At 34.3% G+C, this 23,835-nt stretch overlaps 1 protein-coding gene and 1 pseudogene across 25 annotated transcripts in view; both read left to right on the plus strand.

Moving 5' to 3' along the window:
- The window catches only part of Zbtb20 (zinc finger and BTB domain containing 20), a 716,739-nt gene that overhangs the window by 272,221 nt on the left and 420,683 nt on the right, over positions 1 to 23,835 (plus strand). For 20 of the 25 annotated variants that reach the window (XM_076942937.1, XM_076942948.1, XM_076942927.1 and 17 more), the window contains one exon: positions 19,567 to 19,640. The exons of the other annotated variants lie outside the window; for them this stretch is intronic. The gene's annotated coding sequence lies outside the window, so the exon portion shown is untranslated. The remainder of the gene's footprint in view (positions 1 to 19,566; positions 19,641 to 23,835) is intronic. 25 annotated transcript variants of the gene reach the window in all.
- Positions 10,912 to 12,142, plus strand: LOC117717597 (large ribosomal subunit protein uL3 pseudogene; annotated as a pseudogene).

The following is a 23,835-nucleotide window of genomic DNA, read 5'->3' on the forward strand; positions in this document are numbered from 1 at the left end:
AATATTTTCTATTATGAATTGTTATATTTACAAGTCAATTGTAACATGTTATTTGTCTGCATTACAAAGTTCCTGAGTATAAATGGATCATGTTCTTGTTTTGATTTGGGATTGTTTTAATTCTATTTCCCAAATTTTCAGTAGAAAATCTATGTCTATTCTATTTAATGTTGCAATTAGTTCTGTTTCCTTAACTTTTAATAGTTTCTTTGAAGTTATTTTGAATTTTCAAGGCAATTACATTATCAGCCAACAATAACGGTTTAGTCCTTTTATCTTTTAGTTGTTTAATGTCCCATTTTATTAATTAAAATTTCTTAATCATTTAAGTGATCATTGTAATAAAAAACATACTTTTTGATTATATGTATAGTAATACTACTGTCATTTTTTCATAGTTAAGGTTTGGATAAATATTCTTTTATATTGGTAAAGTAAATAAATTTTATTTTTATTGAGTATTAGAATTGTTTTTAAGTTAAATATGACATACTGAGAAATATTATGAAACTCTAGTTGAAAGGCTTTGAATTTTTATGTAATATATTTTAATTCAAATTAATTTATTATACATTTATTTGATCCTTACTTTGTCCCAGAAAAATTTCACTACACTTTGGAATTCAAGTACATTGGCCTGCCTTTCCCCTTAAAAAGGATATATAGTAATTTAAAAAATGACAGTTAAGAAATAACTTAAAGTCATTGATTTCTCATTGCAAAATAACACTTACATTATTAGTAAACAGTTTAAATTTAAATTTTTATTAAGAAAATATCAAAGACTTTTTGTATTTAGTATTTCATATCACAATGTGAATTTCAAAAATTATTTAAATATAAAATGACTATAGTCAAACTTTTGTATTTTTAAATCAAGAATAGTGATTGGATTCTAGTTAGAAACATTTATAAAATTTGGTAATACCCCACTAAATTTCCAAGCTCAGTAGCATAGACTATAAGCATTCTCTCCAATTAGGAGACTGGAGTTGTCACTTTAGTTAACCACTGCCTCTGGTATAATAACTGAAATGACACATGCTCTTAGGGTGAATCACCTTTGTGATACTGTGATTGGAATTTTGTTGATCCCAGAGACTTTTGAATCACCTTGTGAGATTTCAGTAGTCACACAATTATGGTTTTTGGACTAATTTTATTTTCTCAAATCACTTAAAATGTAACCTGATTTTCCTACCTTGTAGTACAATTCATCATATTTTAAAATTTTATTTTGAGTTTGCTCTTTTAGACAGTGTATATAAATATTTTTATATTTTTAAGCTACACTCTTTTGACAGGATCCTTTGTAATGTAAACACAAAATCACAAATATTCACTGTGTTAATTTTATGTAAGTTATTAATTATAATACAAAAAACTTAAGTCACATAATTTCAAGGAATTGGCTTTCTGATTGGTAGATATGAATAAGGAAAAATATAAAACAGATTGCAGTGAAATATGTATACTTTGTGTGAACTAATGTATCTCATCTTTTTTTTTTGCTCATTTAGAAAATGTATTAAACATGCAGTTTACCTGTTGCATGTTTACCTTCCTCTAAAATAAGCATTTTTCTATATAATCATTATTGTTTATAATTATGTAATCACTTGTTGCTTATACTTTTATAAGGTGTTTCTGATATTTTCCCCTCCTTTGAAACTACTAGGCACATGAATCCACACTGTATTACTGGTAATAATTCCTGGCAAAATTATAACACTTGATTTCAATGGAATATGTATTTATAATTTATATAATGTCTCTTAATTTTCATAAACCTGTATTCTCATTTTTTGTAAAAAGTCTTTCATAAAGACCCAATTAAACTATATGCTTATAACTTATAAATAAACTTATAGGTTTTTTTTGTTTTAAGAATAAAAGGTGATGCTGCACAGCAATAAGATTAGTATATGCAAAGCCTTGCTCTGTGAGCCTTTTCTTTCCTTAAAGAGCTTGTCCAGTACTGTAGAGCCAGTCACCAAAGAATTGACTTGCAAAGTAGTAGCGATCTCTGTGCTGATACAGATTTTTCAATCTACTAAAAGTGATGCTAGCAGGAACTGCTGGTGTAGTAAGGACAATGTTTCATATTTTGGACTTACATTATCCTTTTGTTGTTTGGGGTTTTTTTTGTTTTTGTTTTATTCTTTAGAGGTTACCGTTTTAAACTTTTGCCCCAATTTCATGTTCTCAAAATGTTAACATATTTTGTACAATTGTATCTCTTCTCAACTTTAACTGCTGTCATCAAATGATATTTGTCACTAACCATGATAGTTGTCCCTATGGAAGTGTTAGTCTATGTTAATGCATCAGTAATTCTATTGATTAAACAATATATCTTCCAAACTTGAAGTTTGGAAGTGAGATGAAGAAGCAATTTCTCGGCGTCCTGTGTGGTATCATTTGTTTGAGGTCTTGTTAAAATGTAAATAAATTATGCACGGCACACTTCCTCTATTTACCCAACTTACTATATTGAAGCAACTGTCTTGATGGAGCACAGATTGATATGTAGTGTGTTTTTGTACTGAACCAAGTGAAGAAGGCGTTGTATGAATATTTAACAGAACCTACTTTATAACAGTTTTAAAAGTATTTTATGAATTGTAGATAATCTGAGCCATGAGATATGATGTAATTCTGCATAACAGAGTTCATAGAAAGAAGATAACTCCTCAAACAGAATTGGATTAGGCTCCCGAGAACTGTGTGTTGGAGCTTTGATAGCACTTTAACTTTATAAGCATATCTCACATTTAATTGTGCATATTACTAATATAGTACTATAGTAAATATAGCAAGAATGAAAATACAAAAGAATACTTCCTAAAATAATTTGTCTTTACTGTAATGCACTTTTTTTCTCTAATGTTTTAGTTCCAAATACGCCATTTGGCTTCTCTTGAGAAGCAATTGCTTATCTCCATAATTTCAGAGAATATTTATAATCTGTGTAATGCTACTTTCTATATATACAAAATTGGACTTCCTCATAGGACATGATTAGATCAAACAAAATCTATGAAGTAACAAGTGATAATAAGTTATACTTAAAAATTGATAATATTAAGCCTATGGAATATAGTGCTACTTAATTACTATGTTAACTTTAAAAACTGTGTACAAATTGCTCATTTCTACAGTACATACAAATAGTGAGCTGAAGAAGCAATTTAGTGACATACAATAAATCAAATTTAGCAAAATGAAGCTGGTAGTAAATTTAACTCATTGAAGGCTAGAAGGTATTTTAGTGGGTAATGTACTGACAGCATAATCCTGAAAACCGCCCATGTAAGAAGCTGGATTTGGTGGTGCATGTCTGCTTGATAATCAAAAGTAGGAGAACTCCTGTATTTTGCAGACCAGGCAAATCAACAGGCTTGAAATTCAGTATGAAGTTTTCTCTCAAAAATAAAATGGTGAGAGATTGAAGAAAAAATAGGATATTATCTCTGGCACATGTGCACACATATGCAAACATATATAAAAATGTATCTCATTGGAATGTTATCTTAAATTACAGTAGTGGTTATTACTATTGTATAATCAAATCATTGATGCTTGTAATTTTCCTTATACATTTCTATATTTTCCATCCTTTTTCTCATGATTATTATTGATATTTATTAACTTTCTTCTTTAGCAGCTGTAAATATGCATATGATGCATTCTAGTTACTTACACCTCACCGTTCTCTCTCTCTCTCTCTCTCTCTCTCTCTCTCTCTCTCTCTCTCTCTCTCTCTTCTCTCTCCACTGTCAACCTGTCCCCTTGCCTGTCCATTCTCACATTCATAAAGTCTTGATTTTGTCTTATAAACCACTAAATTTAATGAGGCCCATCTGTGTAGCCATGGGTTTTGAACTATTTATCAGAGCCTTCTGAGGTTACCCTGAGTAAACAGTGAAACTAATGACTGCCTTTCCTATCATGAGTTAATATTTCACCATGGTCAGGTGTAACCCAGTGAATTTCCCAATCTATGACAGACTAATGACAGGCCCATACCCAAGGCAGGCAACTAAAACTGCTTTGAGATCCTGATTTCAGTGACTCTGTCTTGTTCAGAAGGCAGCATCTCCTGTCCATTTCTCTGTCCTCCTGCTCTTATGTTTCTTTCTACCTATAACTTTGACTCATATATTCCTTCCATCTCTCTTCTGTAGTGCTTCCTGAATTTTAGAATGGACAGTCAAGGTATCCTGTTTTTAGGGCTTGGCACTCAGGCATCACTTTTTGAGTGCACAAGTCAACATGCTTCACAGTTCATTGCAAAGAGAAGCTTCTCTGGTGAGTCTTGATGGAGCATTAGTCTATGTGAAGAAATATGAATATCAAGAAAGCCTTTTGACATCATGACTTTTTAACTAAACAGCTGTAGTAAGTGTCCATCTGGACCTAAGTCTTCTCTGTTCCAGGGTTTTGAGTGTGTTTATAGTACTCAGCATGAATACCTTTTTGTGGATAGACCTCAAGTCTAATCCATACAGTGATTAGATATCACCATAATAGTCACTGTTTTGCCAGTGGACAACTTTACTAGGCAAATTTGATTTGCATTGTTGTTTGCAGGATTCACAGTTGGCTGGGACATTGATGACTTTTGTACCAGAGCAGCCTAAATTGCACCTTTTGTCACTATGAAAGCTAGCCAGGATAGAAAAAGCTTTCAGATCAGTTCCAGTGTGATTTCTCTGTATCTTGTAACAAAGGCGTATCTTCAGCAATAGAGTTGCTCCAGTTCTGGTGGAGCTTGTATTTTGCAGGGACAAGATCCATGTTCAATGAGAAACTATTGTCTCAGAAACAATGAGGTGAATATCAAATGGGTCAGACCACAAATGCCAACCTTCCACACATGTACATGGAAAATAGACCTGGACACATGTGTGCACACACATATACCACATATATACAAACACATTTATTTGCATTTATTATATTATGTACATTTGGAGGCATTGGACTATAACCATATACTTTGGAAAACATGCACTATAAATACTAAGGGTAGGAAGAGTTATATTGACAGAGAGTAATTTAGTATTCTTAGAGTAAAGAGATTCAGATCATACAGATATTCCACTCTGGATTTGGTTTAGATTGTATGTAGGAACTAAACTCTGTTGGAAAGGCTGCAGTTATTTCAGAAACTTTCCCATATATTCTGTATATATGGATTTGTTGCTGTCATTAGATAACAATGAATAATAGAGGGTATCTAAAATACAACTATTCTTTGTTAGTATGAAAAACAACTATCACTTCGAAATTCAGTTGAAGTGTTGCAAAGCCTAACAAAATACACAGCAGAAGAAATATCTACCTACTTTTCCTTGGAGACTAAGCACAGACATTCCATTTTCGAGGACTCAAAATCCATTCAAATATTTGTCTGCATAGCCTCCCTAGTGGGAGGTGGAGGGTCAGAATTCTCATTATGATAGTTTGGAACTGAGGGATAACCATATCACTCACAGAAACTAACATCATATGCCATATTCTGGAATACTGATACTTTGAGCAGTATGTTTTATTATTTCAGAGTTTTATTGTGAATTGTATTTCTGATTTTGCAAATATAAATAGTAATCCTTATAGGTACAAGTTCTTAGGGAAAAGTGAATAGCTATAGCTGCTGTATCTTCATTAATCAAGGTTGGTGAATCTTGATTTTTCTGAGATTTTGTAAGTGTGAAGCATTTGTTTGACTCAAAAAAAATCACATTTCAGAGCTAAAATTGTATATATTTTGTATGTGTCCTATACACAGTTCCCTAAGTTTTCCTATACTTCTTGGTGTCTTTCAAGTACAAGTTTTGAAGTTTTCTAGTAACACATTCAACATGTTATTTTATTTTATGTGATATCAGTGATTTTGTAATTTTATTTATATCATAAATATTCTATGTAAGTCTATTCTTAAGTGAATTTTATTCTGGATCTTTATTTAAATAGTCACCTTTACAAGAAATATTATTCTTCCTTCTATTTATGATCTTCATGATTTATCTTATTTTAGTTCCTATGGAGTTTATCCCCTTAATATATTCCTTAAAAATATGCCTTGAGTAAGCCCAGAAAATTATGCAACATGAAGTAAGTTCATACATGCAAACCTTAATCAAAGTAAGAATTGAGACCCAAAAGAGATCTCAAAGGAATGAGTTTGTATGATATTAGGTCTAGATTGTATGTTATACTCTTTAAAACTGATTAAAAATAGTTCAGCTCAGTATGGCTCTAAATTTCTCAGCATTCCATGATGACTCAGGATATTAATAGCCCTTCTCCATTAGTAGATTTTTCTCAACTTTGCATGTATATGAATATATATATATATATATATATGTATATGTATATACATGTGTGTATGTGTGTATGTCTGTATATATACATATATATGTATAATATTTTTGTTTTCTGACTAAGGTCTTAATTTATTTTACTTATTTTTCCTTCTATTGAAAATAATTTTTTTCAAATATATCTAATCTGGATTGAAGTTTCTTCTGCTTTTCCCAGCTCTTTTCATCTTCTCTCCTATTTTGATTCACTCCCTTTCTGTCTTTTATTATAAGAGAACAAGCTTCATGACTCATAGAGGGTTAAAGAGACTGAGTAGGAAATCACAGAACCTGCATGGGTCCCTAGTATGTCCTCTGAATGTATGTTGTGATTGTTTACCTTGGTATTATTATTGGACTCCTAACAGTGGGAGTGTGTGTGGGAGGGGCTGAATTTTTTGCTTGGTGTTGGAACACCTTTCCTCTGGATTGCTTGTTCACCCTTGATTCTGAGGTTTGTACCTAGTCTTCTTGTATCTTGTTATATCTTGTTCTTTTGATACACATGCTCTTTTTTTTTTTTCAAAAGAAACTGAGAAGTGTACATCTGGGAGAGATGGCATGTAGGGAGGAATTGGGAGAAATGGAGGGAGGGAGAACTGTAGTCCTGATGTATGAGAAATGAATAAATTAAAAAATTTTAAATATAGTTATATAAAAGAAAACAGCAGGTTTCTTAGAAATAACAAAATATAACACAGTAAAATATAAGATAAATCAAAACTCATCATGGTTAAGTTGGAAAAGACAATCCAACACATTTAAAGGAGCCCCAACAACAGGCACAAGAATCAGAGGCCCACTCATTCACCCATTTAGGAATCCCATAAAAATACTAAACTGAAAGCTATACTATATATGCATATTGCCTGCTTGTAGATGCCTGCATGCCTTGTGCTTGCTGCTTTAGTCTCTGTGAGTTCATGTAAGCTTTGCATAGTTTATTTAGAGGAATTTGTTCTCCTGGTATCTTCAAGCCCCTTTGGCTCTTACAGTCTTTCTGTCTTACAGCCTTCTGAAGGCTTCCCTAAGCTCTGAGGGGAGTCATTTGATTGAGACATCCCATTTAGAGGTATGTTCTAGGTCTCTTCCTTACTGTCTCCCTCTCTCACTCTCCCTCTCCACCCCCGACTCCCACCCCCACATAATATCTGGCTGTGACTATGGCTGTAAGTCTCTGTCTTATTCCCATCTGAGGCAATAGGAAGCTTCTCTTATGATAGCTAAATAATGCAGTGATCTATGAGTATAGCAGAATATCCTTAGGAGTTATCACTACTTTTTAAATTTTTATTTTATTTTTTATAACGAGTAGTATTTGGTCTTATACTGTATAAGTAGACAGTGTCTGGATCTTGGTTACCTAAGCATTGTTGGATATGAGTATCATCTCATGGAGTGGGCCTCCAGTTAAATCAAATGCTAGTTAGTTACTCCTACAAGCTTTGTGTCACCATTGCACTGACATATTTTGCAGACCGTACATGAATTGTCGATCAGAAGGTCTGTGACTGGTGTGGTGTCTCTCTTTCTCTTTTGGTAGTCTTGAACTCATTGGTATAAGAGAAGAATTTCTGAACACAACAAAGATAATATATGCATTAAGATTAAAAATTAATAAATAGAACCTTATAAAATTGAAAAGCTTCTGCGAGGCAAAGGAAACCATCAGTGAGACAAAGTAGCAGACTATAGAATGGGAACAGATTTTTACCAACTCTACATTCAGTAGAGGACTAGCATCCAAAATATATAAAGAATTCAAGATATTGGATATTAAAAAATAAACAAATAATCCAATATAAAAATGTAGTAAAGATCTAAATAGATATTTCTCAACAGAGGAATCTCAAACCACTGAGAAACACTTAAAGAAATGTTCAATATCCTTAGCCATCATGGAAATGCAAATCAAAACTACTTAAAGACTTTATGTTATACTTGAAAGAATGACTAAACTCAATACACATGATAGCTCATGCTGGAGAGAATATGGACTAGATGGAACATTCCTCTATAACTGATGAGTTCAAACTTGGACAGCACTTTGGAAATCAATATGGCAGTTTCTCAGAAAGTTGGAATCTATATAATCAAGATCTTCAGCACACAAAGAACACTTCATCCTGTCATAAGGACACTTTACTCAACCATGCTCATTGCTGTTCAATTCATAATAGGTAGAGATTGGAAACAGCCTAGGTGTCCTGCAACAGAAAATGGGTAAAAACAATAATATGGTATATTTACACAGTGAAATGTTATTCAGCTGTTTTAAAAAATGGATATCATGAAATTTATAGGCATATGAATGGAACTAAAGAAAAATTATCCTGAGTGTGGAACCTAGAACCAGAAATATAAATATAGTATGTATTTGCTTATATGTGGATATTAGCCCTTTAGTAAATAATAAGCAAGTTACAATATGTAGACCTAGAAAGGTTAATTATAAGGGAAGGGACTGGGAGGGGGCACATAGATCTCCTTGGGAGGTAGAATATATTTTATGGGTGGACTGGAAGCACAGGGACTGGATTGGAAGAATCATATGGGGAGGAAGAAGAGAAAAGGTATTGAGGGGGGTCTGCAAAGAGAGATAGCCAGAAATAAAGAGCTGCTGAGTGGTGGTATGGAAATCTAGAACCATTGAAACCTCCTAAAATATATGAAGTCTATCATAATGGATTCTCCAAGTAATGGAGCATAAGTACTACCAACCAGCCAATTCTTGTTACTAAACAAATCTTCTAGTATTGGGACTGGGTTACAGCCACTTGAGTTGTTGGCCAAAGAGGTCTCATGGAAATTGCCAAACAACCCAGGCTGTTTCCAAAACAATAGACTGCTCTCCACAAACTGAAAGCAATGCCCCTTTGATGAAAACTATGCCCAAACACCAGATAGAAAATGAGGAGGTCTAGCTGATGCCTAAATAGAAATTTCACTCCTACTGTGTAGTGTCATTTGTATGCAAAGGTATTCTCAACTATATTCAAAACAAAACAAAACAATGCTTGATCTTTCAAAAGAGAAGTGTGACAGCTTCATCATTATATATCCTATCCACATCCCAATCTTCACCTGTACCCAAACATTTTCAGAATTGAAAGACCTTTTGAAAGCCTTGCTCCACAAAATTTTAAACTTGTCCAGGACATAGATACTTTCCTGTGCCTGTGTCACCATCTTAAAGTTTTACTTTGTGTAGCTGGACCTAGAATTATTGAATTGCAAGAAAAAGAATTAGATGATGTCCAGTTGTTGAAGATTACCAAAATTGTTTACTATAAAAATCATAAAATACCTCTCAAACTGTGGGAAGGAATGAAAGAAGTAGAAAAACATGTCCCCTTAACCTTTAAAATGTGGTGAATAACACTAATTTATGTATTTGGAAAGCTCATGTACTCCACACAGAAGAAACACAATCGTTCTGAACAGTAATTTTGGAAGTGAAAAGAAAGGAAAAAAAATCTTGAAAATGCAAAAAGAAAAGGAGATTGAATATTGACAGCAGAGTAATTCATTAATACCTGAGTTCATAGTAGAAACAAAATCAGAATTCAAAGAAATTCTTAAAAAAGAAAAGAATAATCAAGACTTTTATATCTAGCAAAACTATCTTAAAATATGAAAATAATAATTCTCAGACAGTTTATTAATAATAAAAAATTTTAAACTAAAAGGAATTGAGAATAAACTATGACTAAAATGTACCAAAATAAATCACAGCATAAGTAATTATGTAGCACCATTATTTGAATGTGAGATACTTGTTTAAGATATAGTTCCTAGGGAGGAGGGCTTTTTGTGTATGAAGTTGTTGTCTTGTAAGGGCTTGTGGGATGTTGCTAGTTCTTAGTTTCATTTTGTTTCTTGACCTATGATTTGAATGATTTGCTTTAACATAGTCTATATTTGTGATATGCTGCCCATTCTATGGCCTTCAATAAGTTGGCCCACTGGATCATTTAATAAAATTTTCAAAATGTAAGAGAAAATAAATTTTCTAGTTTTATAAGTTAACATTTACTTCATTACAGTGACAAGAGATAAGTAGCATGTATAGGTAAATATATGGTGTAGCTATATAATAAGCCCAAATTTAAAAAGAAAGAAAGTAATAGCAATAAAAAATCAATAAGCTAGAAAAGGAAAAGTTCTCTATTGGGAGCGTTTGATGCTGTGGTGTCTCACCAGTAATTTTCTGCTCCCAGGTATGAGTCCTTGTGCTTCTTGCCTCAAAAGCATAGTAGTCTTTTTGGTGGGAAAGTAAAGACTTTCTCCAGTGATGACCCTTCCAAGCCATTCTACCCCAAATCCTTTCTAGGCTACAAAGCCAACACATGGGAAGTTGACAAAACAGGATCCAAGATGATCAAAAAGAAGTTACATAAGCTGTAACCATTGCTGAGGCACCACCAATGCTGGCTGTGGGCATTGTGAAACAGCTAGAAATCCTACAAGGCCTCTGCACCTTCAAGACAGTCTTTGCCTCACACATCAATGTTAAGTGTAAAAGGTATTTCTATAACAACACATGGAAATAAAACGAGAAGACCTTTACCAATACTGCAGAAAATGGCAGGACAGCGTAGGCAAGAGATCGCTGGAGGAGGATATTAAGAACACAAAGAAGCAGTGCCAAGGCATCCAAATTAGTGTCCACCATCAGATGTGTGTGCGCTCTTTGCTCCAGAAGAAGGCTCACTTGATGGAGATCCCAGGTGAGTATGTTTACTGTGGATGAGAAACTAGACTGGGCTCCAGGAAGGCTGTAGGAGTAGGTGCCCTTGAACCAGGGGTTTGGACAGGATAAGATGATATTATCAGGGTGACCAAAGGTTAAAAAAAAAAAAAAAAAAAAAAAGCTACAAGCAGGTCACCAGTTGCTACCCTGTATGATCTACCTAGGGTTGTACAAGGTTGTTTGTATTTAGAGCCTGGCACCCTTCTGGTATGGCCTTCTCTGTAGCTTGAGCTGGCCAAAAGGACTGTCATATTAAAAATATATAAGATTGGTCAGGGCTAGCTCATCAAGGGTGACAAGCTGATCAAGAACAATGCTTCTGCATGTCCAACTATGAGCTATCTTATGAAAGCCTCAACCTACTGGGTGGCTTTGTCAATTTTGTTGAAATGACCAATGGACTTCTGAAAGACTCTGTGGTGGGAACCAAGAGAAAAATGCTCACCTTCTGCAAGACCTTGCTGGTGTAGACCATATGATGAGCTCTGGAGGAAACAGATATGAGTTTCTTAGACACCATCTTCAAGTTTGATGATGGTCATTTTCAAACCACTTAAGAGAAAACAGATTCATAGGACCACTAAAGAAACACAAGATTGTCAATGAAGAAGGCATTAATGTACCAGAAGCACTTTGGGCAGCTGATTGGGTCTCAATAACATCTTTCCCAATGGCAGAACAGAAAGAAAAGAAGAGAAAAAAAAAAAAAACAAGAAAGGGAAAGAAAAAACCAAATAATAAAATCCACAAAGTTGGCATAACTTTAGCTGGACTCAGCAAAGAGCTAAAGATAATAGTTTACCAAGATGAGAAATGAAGGAGGGGTAGCCAGTGGTCACAAATAATCCCATAGAAATCAAAAGGATTCAAAGATAAAACTGTGGACTGAGGCATTCCAGTTTCAGTAAACAATTCAGTTAACTGAAACAGCCTGGAAAAGTTCAGGTTAAAAAGGATATGTAGGAAGAAATATAGAACCTAGATGGGACTGTAAACATTAGATAAATAATTTAAGTTGATGAGGCAAGTGAGAAAAGAGGGTGGGGAGAAGAAGAGAAGGAGGGAGGGAGGCAGGGAGAAAGACTCACTCTAAATACATATGGTTTCCTTAATAAATTCTACCAAAGAAAACTAAAGAACAATAGCAGTCTTTTACATACTTTTTCAGAATATAGTGGGGGGGATAATTTTTTTCAAAAATGAGTAGTAATCCTTGCAGTAAACAGACAAAAATATAACAACAAAAGAAAAAACAAACTCAATAGATATACTGAAAATTGACACCAAAATCTTCAACACACTATTCAAATATAGCTATATATGAAAGCATTTGTCCACCCTGATCAAACAGGATTCTTCTCAGAATTTTAGATTGACATAAAACCCAATAATCAATTAATATTAAAAATACCATATTAATAGGATATAAATTGACCATCTTAATGGACACATTTAAAGCCTAGTCTCTATTGTTATAGCAGTTTCAACCAGCTAGTAACAGATGGAACTCATGAAGACATCTATAAAAGATGTAAAATATAAATGTAGTGATGAAATCTCTAAGATGGAAAAGAGGCAAGGCTGCCATATCTGACCTCTCCATATGATGATATAAGAAAATTGTGTTCAGAATGATGAGACATGGAAGAAAGGGAGAAAGGGGAAAAGGAAGGATAAGAAATGAAGCCCTAAGGGACAGAAATCAGTGGAAAAGTGAAATATAAAAAATGAATTTTATTTGTAGATAATATGATATGGCCTATAGAAAATTAAGTATATAATATAATTTATGTATATTACATAAACACACTTATGAACTAATTAGGAGTTTGGCAAATTAACTATATATAAGTTCGTTGTAGAAATCAGTTTTCTTTTTACATACCAGCAACAATGAAATTACAAAAATTCCATTTGCAGTAGCATCAAAAATAATACTTTTTTCAGAAACTGATAAGTTAATTCTAACATTGAAAATTATGTGAAACTTAAATTACTTATTAAAAAGGAAACAAAATTAGATTACATACAATATCTTATCTTTAAACTTACTGTTCAAAATCCAAAGAGAAAGAGACTCTGACAATGGCTTAAGATCAATGGAATAAAATTGAGAGCCCAGGAAATTAAAACTGATTTTTGATCAGTTGGCGTTTAAGGGGGTTCCAAGGCAATTTGACAATGCTAGGTAAGGTGCAAACGCCACATTGTAAATATTTACCTCACATCATCCATAAAAATTAGCTCATGGACCTAAATTCAAGAACTAGAATTACTAAACTTGAAGTTGTTAGAGAAAATCTTCATGACTTTGTGTCAGAAAGAGTTCCTAGATGTGCCTCTAAAACCTTGATTTTAAAGTGAATAACAGCCTAGTAGTAATTGGACTGGCAAGCTATGCTCACTGGTGTGATAGTATCATATATGGAGTGGGTTTAATACCCACTCTGTAAGATGGCCATTTCTGATATTGTTAACTAGGCCAAAACTTTCTCACTGCTTAGGTCATTAGATACAGGGGAGACCTAATACTGTTATTTTTCAAAATGAACATTGTATTAATTTTCTCCTAAGTTCCCATCTTTGTACCCATAGGTTAGTGTATCTCTCAACTCTCATTGAAGATTTTTTTTTTTTTGCAGTAGATGGTGATTAATTCAGAGAACAGTAGCTGTTCAGTGTATTACAATCAGTACCATACCTTTTCCTCCCTAGATTCTGGGATTGTTGAATAGAGGGCAGAAGGAGTGTAAGCATTAGATAGTGGACATCTGCAATGAAATATTATTTATTGAACATGGTAGGACAGTTGCATATGTGAGCTCTCAGAGGCTATGTCTTCATGTACAACACCAGTATAAGATGAAGCCAGCCAAAATACCAATCAAAAAGTCCCATCCCTGTCTGAGAATCTGTTTGATAATTAATGGCTGTTGAACAAGGTTGAATAACTTTTCTTCAAATATGCTGTCACTAAAAAGCTACCAGTGTTCAATAGATGGTTCTATACTCTTGTGTACACAAGCAGCACTAATTAGACTCTTGGGATTTAAAACAGACATGCATCCAAGAGTGCACAGGTGCACACACAGACTCACACTCAAACCCACATACACATATACATGCATACACATGCATACACAGAGAGAGGGGAGACAGGGAGAAACATGAAGTTGGAAGTAATGGGGAAAAATTGGAATTAAGAAAATAGTGAGATAAAAACACATTATATGCATGCATGAATTTTTCAATAAAAATGTGCCCACCAAAGATTAAATTGATAACTTGAACTTCAACAAAATTAAGAACTTTTGAGCTTCATGATAGAAATGAAATGATAAAACAGATAAAAGGACACAAGATTTTGAATAGATTTACAAGTCATCATGTTTTCATAATTGTTAATTGTTATTTATAAATCATAAATTATGTCATATATGTGAAAATATTCAACAGGATGATAAAAAATCCATTTTAAACTGTCAATATTTTGACTATATATTTTCCTGAAGAAATAGAAATTGCCATAAAAACAGGAAAAGATGCTTAACATGATTAAACTTAGTGAAAAGTAAACTTAAACCAGAAATACTATTTCATACTTCTATAGTAGTTGGAATTCTGTTTTTATAAGGCAGATACAAGTATTCTTGAGGATGTGAATAAATAGAGCCATCCCCACATAGCTGGTGTAAATGCAACATTGGATATTCTATTTTAAATATGTTGTGAATTTGTTAACACTGAAAATAAATAAAATCCGAGAGCCCAACAATTCCACTTCTCAGTGTATTCCAAAGAGAAATAAAAATATATATCCATACAAAGACTTGCACATTATGGATGTTCATGGCAGTATTATTCATAATAGCCAGGAGATGGAGACTGCCTGAATGCACGTCAGCTGAAAAATGGATGTAAAAATATGATGCACTTATACAAAGTCTATTCAGCAGATAAAATATGTGGAGGCAGTCTGGATTGTGACAAAAAGTTTCTCAAACTGTATTGTGTTGATCATCAAATAACTGAATTACTCAAAGTTATTGATAGTATGGATAAGTACATTGTTATGGGTAGTTTTGATTGTCTTTTTGACACAATGTAGAATCACCTTGGAAATGAGTCTCAATGAGAAATTCCCTAGATTAAGTTGGTCTGAGGTCATTCCTGTGAGGGACTTTCTGAATTTGGGTCACTGTGTTTGAAAGACTTGCTGTAAATTTGGACTGCATCCTTCTTGGGCTGGGCCCCAGGGTTAATGCAGTCTAGAATGACTGTAGTGCTAGCATGCATATATTTAGTCATTGTTCCTGTCTGCGGATGAATTATGACAAGCTACTTCAGGTTCCTGCTAGCTTCCGCTTCCCTGTTATAATGGACTGTAACTTGGAATTGTAAGCTAAATAAACTCTTTCTTTCTAAATTTATTGTGTCAGTGTTTTCTGTCACAGCAGTAGGAAATGAAAGTTAAACATATGTTCTATAAGTTTTGCTATTATATGGTGCTAAGATAAAAGTGTTTATTAAAACTATAAAATGATGGATATCTCTTCACCCAGTAACCAGGGTTACCATTGTCGGTTACATGTCATGTTGACAGCATGTACTGCCCAGTATTATAATAATAAATCTTTTTATATGCATTTCTGGAAGTCATAATTCTAGTTTATTCATGAAAAATATTAGAGAGTTTTAGTTCAGTAGCAAAATACAAAGTATTGGATCTTGTTAAAAAACTCTGAAAATAATGAAAAACAAACAAACAAACAAACAAAAAACATAGACCAGAGAAACTAAGGACACATGGCACAGCCATTTAATCTCACATTCTGAATAGGATTCTTTGAATGTAAGAAAGATAATCATGGAAGAATTGATATTATTTGACATCTATTATTTGACATCAACAGAACGTTTACTAGCATTGAAAAGTCATTTTATTTCAGGTGTGAAAAAAGCCAGTTATGTTTATAAAAGTTATCTTTTAGGGATGCATAGTAAAGTCTCTATCTATGGGTGAGTGATATGTTATTTGGCATTGCCTTGTAAATGCTCTTGTAGAAAATATGGGAAAGAGACGAGGTGGAAAAGTAAGTGCAGGCAGTGCGTGTGTCCAGCTCACTTACTGTGCATTTTACTCTCCATGTGTTCAAATTTTTCTATAATATTTTTTCAAAAAGAAAATTCAACTGAAAAGCAAATTTCTCTATTACTATTCTATGCTGACCACAGTCACTCACATCTTGTCTTTCAAGAGTCATGTATGTACAGTGTCAAAGTTAATAAGCCATAAAAAATTTACTGAATATGCAAAAATAACCCAAGCAAGATAAAATCAGGGCAGAATACTTGGGAGAACATTAAGAGAAGTGCTTGAGTTAACAAACCTCCCAGCTGTGGTGCTTCTTATTCTTCCCTTGAAGCTCTGTGGCCTAGTCATAAGCTGAAATCCTCAATTTCTATTTATGTGAGGATTTGAAAATGAGGTAGACCATGGATAGAAGATACCTTTGTTCTTGTTCTGTGTAGGAACCTATGGTGTTTCACCACTCGTTGTGGTTTTGCTCTTTGACTAAGGGATTTGTGTGTGGCCTTGTGACTTGTAGAGAGGGTCAAATACCTCATTTGCTGCTTCTTAGAGTCTGTAGAGCATCTAATGCAAAGTACCGAGCTGTTTAGCTGAAGGATGTGTGTAGAAAGAATCCTTCTCTTGGGCTTCCTAATTTATACTGACCTCACTGTATCATTGGATACTGACTATAATCTCTAAATCCTCATAGTTTTACTCTTCCTAGAACATTTGCCAATGATGTTCATTTCACTATTGTTTTAAAAAGAGTTTAGAAACTGATATGTCAGGAGAAATTCTTATTCATGACACATGCTTTGTAGATCTGTTGTTAAGGTCGATTCCATGTAAAGTTGTGAACATGAAAGTTGGAAGTTGAAAGGCAGAGAGGAGGGTTGCAATAATACCCTGTTCTAATTTTCTGCTTCTCAATCTCAGTGTGCCCTCAGAGTTTTGCACTTTCCTTAATGATCTGCCTTCAAGCAATTTCTACCTAATATTGCGCCCTACTGCTAACTGACAGAGCTAATGGTTTGCTCATGTGGCAATGAAGAGGAGCAGTATTCATATCAAAGACAACTGGTCCCACTTCCAGGTCCATCTTTGGGCCAAGATGCGTAGTCGCCAACAGTGAGTTGGCGACTGTATTTTTTTGAGTCCTGGCGCAAAGCAAGATCCATCTGTTTTGCTCAGCCGTTTGCCTGAGTGCCACAGAACGGTCCTGTTATTAGGTTTATTTGTGGTCCTATTTGAGGTTAGGCATAATGTAAATAAGCTTCAGTCCTCCTTGTGATGAATGTAGTACAGGAATTAAAAGTGGTGGTACTGGGAGTGTAAGTGAGGCTGTGTCTGTTTGCTCATTGCTCTGCTTTCTTTGGATGGAGAAACAGACATTTAAGAATGAGTTTGTCATCTGGAAGGATAGTTGTGACCAAGTTTCCCTCAACAGGATACAAGATGTTATTTTTGAGCTTCATTACCCTCACCAGAGAGAGGGAGAAGAAAGGGACAGAGGGAGAAGCAGGCAGAAATGGAGGAGCAGAGGACAGGGAGGAGGGTGTGTATGACTTCATGCTGACTACTCACAACAGACTATGATTTTTGAATGGTTTCCTTTACTCCACACCACATCTGCTGGGTTGAGGAAAGGGAAATCTGACTGAAGTGCTACTTGTCAGTTAAATAGTTTATGTGTCTATTCGGTCTGATTTCGTTCACCTTTTCTGCTCCAAGCCAGACAGTGAGTCTGTTTCACTGACCACATTTTGCTGGTGAGAACAATACCAGGTGTGATTCAGATTGATCTAGAAATGGACACTTTTTGTGTTTCTGAATCATTTATCAGGGGTTATTGTTATTCCATATAATTTTTGAGCACAGTTATTTTTGTCAGTGTCTTTTATGAATGTTTAGTTGCCTTATAAGGATATATGTGCTCTCCCCTCCTCTCATTCAGTTGTCCCTGGTGACGCCTCCATAATTTCTGTCTTTACGGTGGTGCATTTTTAGTCTAATTCAGGCATTTGGGAAGCAGAGGGAAAGTTTAGTAAGTCAGTCATTAATTTTTTTTCTAAGATCTAATCCCATTCATGGGTAGATTTAGTATGAATTATGAGCAAGTTTGCATTTAAAATGTATGTACATCAAATAGACACATTGCTCAAATTATTCTTCCATATATTTCAAAGGAAAAACAGGATTTGCAAGTGAGAACCAGGTGCATTTTCTAATAATAGTTGCAATTTCAGGGGTGATTTATGATTATGATCTCATATGTGGAAATATTAAAATATTACTTTGCATTATGTGAGGGTCAGACATAAACCTACAACAATCATGGCAACAAATCTATATTAAAAATACTGTTGTACAGTAAAATAAGGAAGGTAATTATGATAGCTCCACTTTACATTTAAAAATATCCTTTTCTAAACACTAATGTTATTATTAGTTAGTTATTTGAAGCTAAAATAAGAATGATTTAATGTAGTAAATATGCAATTCTTTTATTACTAATACTTGTAGAGGATGGTGTTTGAAGAAAAGATTGAAAAAGAAACAGTAGGGTGTTTTATGCCCAAAGTTGTGGGATACAATTGGAGATCTGAATGTCTGGACTCTTAATTTGAAGATTAAAGTCTTTTTTAAAAGTAGACAATTAAACCAGGATGTCTCAATCAAATCCTTATGCTCTTCGTGTGTTGCACTGGTGACAGGATGGTACACAAAGTACAGTATGATGTGAAGCAGGGCACAGGCAGCCCATAATGCAGTGGAGTAGCCATTTTGCACTTTGTGTTGCTAACTGTATTTGTTTACCTCTAATTTGTAGTCTTGCCCCCACAGGTAAATCATTTGAAAGCACAGAAACAGTTATCTAATTTCTCATAGTCATAATTTTTCTTATCATATATATTCAGATCCATAGATATCCTCATGTTGTCTGATGATCTTAATGGTTTTCATACTCTTTGGGTTGTGAAATACTTCTTTATGATGTTTTTTCTCTAAATTACTTATATTGTAACAATTCACTGTAGGAAGTGCCTAGCCATACCACAATGCAAACCTTAACACGGTAGAAGATTTTGTTTTTAGGTGTCTTTTTTTCTTTCTTTCTTTTTTTCAGAATTACCTTTGTTCCATCTTTAGATCCTTTTATTTTCATTTAGAAACTACTCTGGGGAAAGGTTTTTTTTCTCTCTCTTGCTCGCTCGCTCTTTCTTTCTTTTTTCCCCTTAACAGGGATAAAAAAGCTCCGCTTGACTGGTAATGCATTGCTTTGGATGGGGAAACATTATGAAAGTTTAATTTTTAATTAAATCTGAAATACCAATTATAACTGAAAGAGATTTTAACCTGTTTCTTTTCAGACTGCCTGAAGTTACATTTCGAGACTGAAATCACTGCACCTTAAAAACAAAAGATTGGGCTGCACTGTGTTCCTGTAAGTGGGAGCTTCCTTTCCCTTCCTCTGTGTTTCTGTGACCAACCCACAAAGAGACAAAACCACTGCTATCATAGTAACCAGTCATGAGGGAACATCTGAATGTCCCTGAAGAAATATATCCTTAAATGATTTCCTTTAAAATACAAAGTTATTGAGCTCTATATTTCAGAGTCTCTTTTATTTCCTCAAAATTATGAAACCTTTCTTTGGCAGGTTTGAATTTCATTAGGGAGGGTGTCGCCCACTGAGCACTAACATGGTGACATAAATCCTGTGTGGAAAGATTTGTGCATTTTTATCCAGCCTCTTAAGAAGTAAATGAATTCTTTTGAATCAAAGTAAATTTCGCTTTCTTTGGTGATGTCACTAGAAATTTTTAGCCTTTGTGTCAATGGAAATGGAAAGTTCCTGATGACATCACAAGATTCTATAGCCTGAAGATTTGGGGCAAACCTAAGTAAAAATGCATAATTCCCTTGTGCGTGTGTTCCCCATTCTGCTATGAAACAGTCAAAATAGCACATCTTATGTCTTCTCGTGAGCTACAAGGCTGTCTCTCAGAGCCCCATTGTTCCATAAATGCATGTCAGAGTCTACCACAGTCTGCTCTACCCTTATTTAGCTGCTGTTTTGTCAATGTACTTGGAAGAACAATTAACATTTGGGATTTCAATGTCTGAATAACAGGCAGTGAATAGAACTGGAGCAAATAAAAGCTTCAGATGCCCAGGGTGGGAAACAGAAGCTTACAGTTGGTGGGAGAGGGGAAGAAAATCATTTTAGTGCTGCAGTCACGTTGAGAAATACTGTACGGAAAGAGCTTTTTCATATTTTGGATAAAAATAAACAAGTTTTGTAATAAAAATCAGGTTTCTGGTGCCTCCTAAGTTTGGCAGTCTGATGTTTTCTGTCAGTCTTAAGTACCTTCTCTTCTCTGGGAGTGCAGAGTGGCGTCCTTACTGTGTCCCGGTTTCTACCATACAGGTCCTCACAGAGGCCAGACCTTTCCCTTCATTTTCACTTTGCTTCCTTTGCTGCAGCCTTTGATTAGTGAGTCCGACCTAGGGGTTTACATGTCTGCATCTTTTGTCTGAGTCTTCCTAAGTTCTTTTTTATTTGTTTGTTTTGCTTAGTTTTTGAGAGAAATGGAACCAAGGGCACCTTGGCAACTTGGTTTTGTTGCCAATCCAGATTGAATAAATAAGCAGTGGTTGTTAATTTTGTTGTAATTACAACAGTTCAAGTCTATAGACAGTAAGGTTTCAAAAAGTAAGGGCTCATTCATTTTTCAATCCCCAATACTTATCACTGTAATGGATAAATACACACACAAAAAGCTATGTTTTCAGTATAATTAAAATGTTTCAAAAAGTCAGAAATCTGAGGTTACATTATGTAAAGAGGTATCTGGTAAAAGTTTTGACACTTAGAAAAAGAATAATGAAGAAAACAATTTGCTATAGACCATGCTTCTGTTCATAGCAAACCCGGTGCCAGCCTCCTGTTCTTTTCTTCTTGCTAAATTATACTTGTGTTCCTGACCTAAAAGACAAGCACTTATTCATAAGTATCCATTTGGTCTGTGACATAGTCTTCAGGTATTTTTTATGTAAGTTCTGCAGTATTTTTCATGTACTAGAATTAGCTTCAAAGGCAAACACCCAGATGGAGAGTAGCTGGCCATGTCCATCTCTCCTGTTGGCTCTATAGTAGACTGTGTTTGAAGAAGTAAAGCAAGTAGCACTTCCTGGTTCAGGAAGACAGAGTCTTGGAAAATTGCTGTGAGCAGATAGTCTTTTCATTGAATCAGGTATCAGTACCAGTTCTCAACACCATTAGATCACAATACTCTTTTTTTTTTTTCAGAATACTCTTTAGAACTCAGACTATCATGAAACATAACAGCAGCAAAAAAATGTTTTTAAAAAAGGAAGTCAGGTCATCTCAATTTGAAATCAGTAAGCTGAGGCATAGATAGTGCATTCAGGCTTTGCAAACCATGACTCCAAAGGCAGATCATGCCCAAGCATGTAGACAGCTCTGAAGACAAATACCTGGATGTGGAAGCTTACTGATTTTGTCTAAAAGCAGTGTAAGCAATACTTTCTAAGGGACAAATCTCATTGTAAAAATTTTTGAGACTTACATATACCAAGTAGTCTAAAATTATTGAATAAAACAGAAATCTGAAAATATTATCAAAACTTCATTATCTCTACGCATTTTGATTCTATATTGTTGGTTGTGACCCTTGGTCTTTATAGACAAATTTATTGGTTCACTTAATATTCATTATTGTGGTTGGCAAAGATGGTCCACTAGAAATTTCCATAGTTATGCACCTCCTAGTCTTGAGGATAAAGCCAGGAATCTGAACATGGAATTTAGACTTACTAATAGTGTGAATGGTATTAAAATGTTGTTGAAGCCAGGGTTCATTTCTATAGAGAACAGTTTTGGGGTATAGAGCCTGAAATAAAATTAAATAATCTGAAATGAATTAGTTAACATGCTAATTTATTTCATACTGCCTTTATTAATCCTGTAATTTCACAATGCAAAGAGGGAAGTGTCAGAACTTTTGTATTATTTTACCCAGAGTCCAATCCTAGACCTATCAAAGTTTATTTCTCAGTTCTGTTTTATCACATACACGCCTTCCCTTCCTACCTTAAAGAAGATGAAATCACTATATGCAAAGAGTTAAAACCCTCGGTCTCTGTGCCCCTGACAAAATGAACCAGTTGTGCTTTTGTAAATATCCATGGAAGCTGTAGCACACAGAGAAGGAGAATCATGTCGTGGGAATGTCAGAATAGAACTGATCAAATGTGGTATCAAAAAAGTGCACTCCTCAGACTTTTCTCTCTTCTCCACATATTAATAGTTATTGTGTCCGTCCTGTGAACAAAACATGTTGATTAACACCTATGGCATATAATTAAGGGGTTTTAAATCTGTTTTGTAAATCTATAAAACGAAATCATTAATTCTTGCTTCAAATCTACTTGACGTTAAGAATATAGAAATGAGCTCTGAATTCAGAGCTGAATTTAAGACCTCTTAAGGTATAAGAAACTAACTTAGTACACAGAAAATTACAAAATTACAGATTGTCTCTATGAAAAGAACTGTGTATGCAAGAGGATGGTTGGTGAGGTAAATCTAATTGTAATCATCATTAAAGCATTAGTTCTGAGTTTGAGGAGAGCCCGGACCTCCCGAAATGTAGGTCTAAGGTAGGGCGCATTTCCCATATGTATAAACAGAGAGAATGCTGACAGCCTTCAGAGATAAGGCCAAGCTCATTTCCTTTGTAGTTAATAATTATTAAATCCTGTTGCTGTTTAATCCACTTTTAAAATATTTTACAGTGTTCTTTACATAAGTAAAGAATATATGTCAACAATATCTTTTACTCCTAGACTGTATTTTTTCCTGTTAAACCTTAACCTTATCTCTAAGTGTGGTATATTTTATCTCATGCAATTACCATAGGTCTAGAAGCAAGGAAAGCCTTGAAAATTGTTAGTTTCTACAGCAATACTAAATTTCTAGATTGAAGAACAAATCAGATAGTCTTAAAACATGTTATATTAGTATCCTAGGAAGTCACTAAACCAGAACAGAGGTACTGGTTTGTTTTCATAATATTGTAAATTTTCCTTTTCAATTAAAATAATAGAAGAAATGTTAATATTAAGCCATAGAAAAGTAGGTTATGATATAAAGAAATGAAAATTATCTGTCATAATTCAGACAGAAGACATCACCATGGGAAAACACTACAGCAGCAAAAAAAACCTTAAAAGTTTTTTTTTTTCTCGTCTTCTTATTTTGGAGATGAACAAATTCAGACCTAGGATTTGTATCCAAGTTACACTGTTAGAAACTTGACTTTCAGCCATCAAATTAAATACTTAATAGCCCAAGTGGGAAAACTGGACCTATGAGCCCTAATTCTCAGACACATTACCATATACAAACCACCTAATAGATGATCACAATCCCTACCATTGTCCTTTCAACTTTATGCAGAAGCCTGAGTTGATAGAAATAGGAACAACATAGGTGAATTCACCTCAGTTTGTTTACTTAATGTGCCAGATACCTTTAAAAAGTTGTCATTGCTACCCACATCATTGCAGCTACTTACCAAAAAATAAAGCGTTTCCATGCTCTAATGAAGAAA

This window comes from Arvicanthis niloticus, chromosome 12 (assembly GCF_011762505.2).
Source record: "Arvicanthis niloticus isolate mArvNil1 chromosome 12, mArvNil1.pat.X, whole genome shotgun sequence".
Classification (NCBI taxonomy): domain Eukaryota; kingdom Metazoa; phylum Chordata; class Mammalia; order Rodentia; family Muridae; genus Arvicanthis; species Arvicanthis niloticus.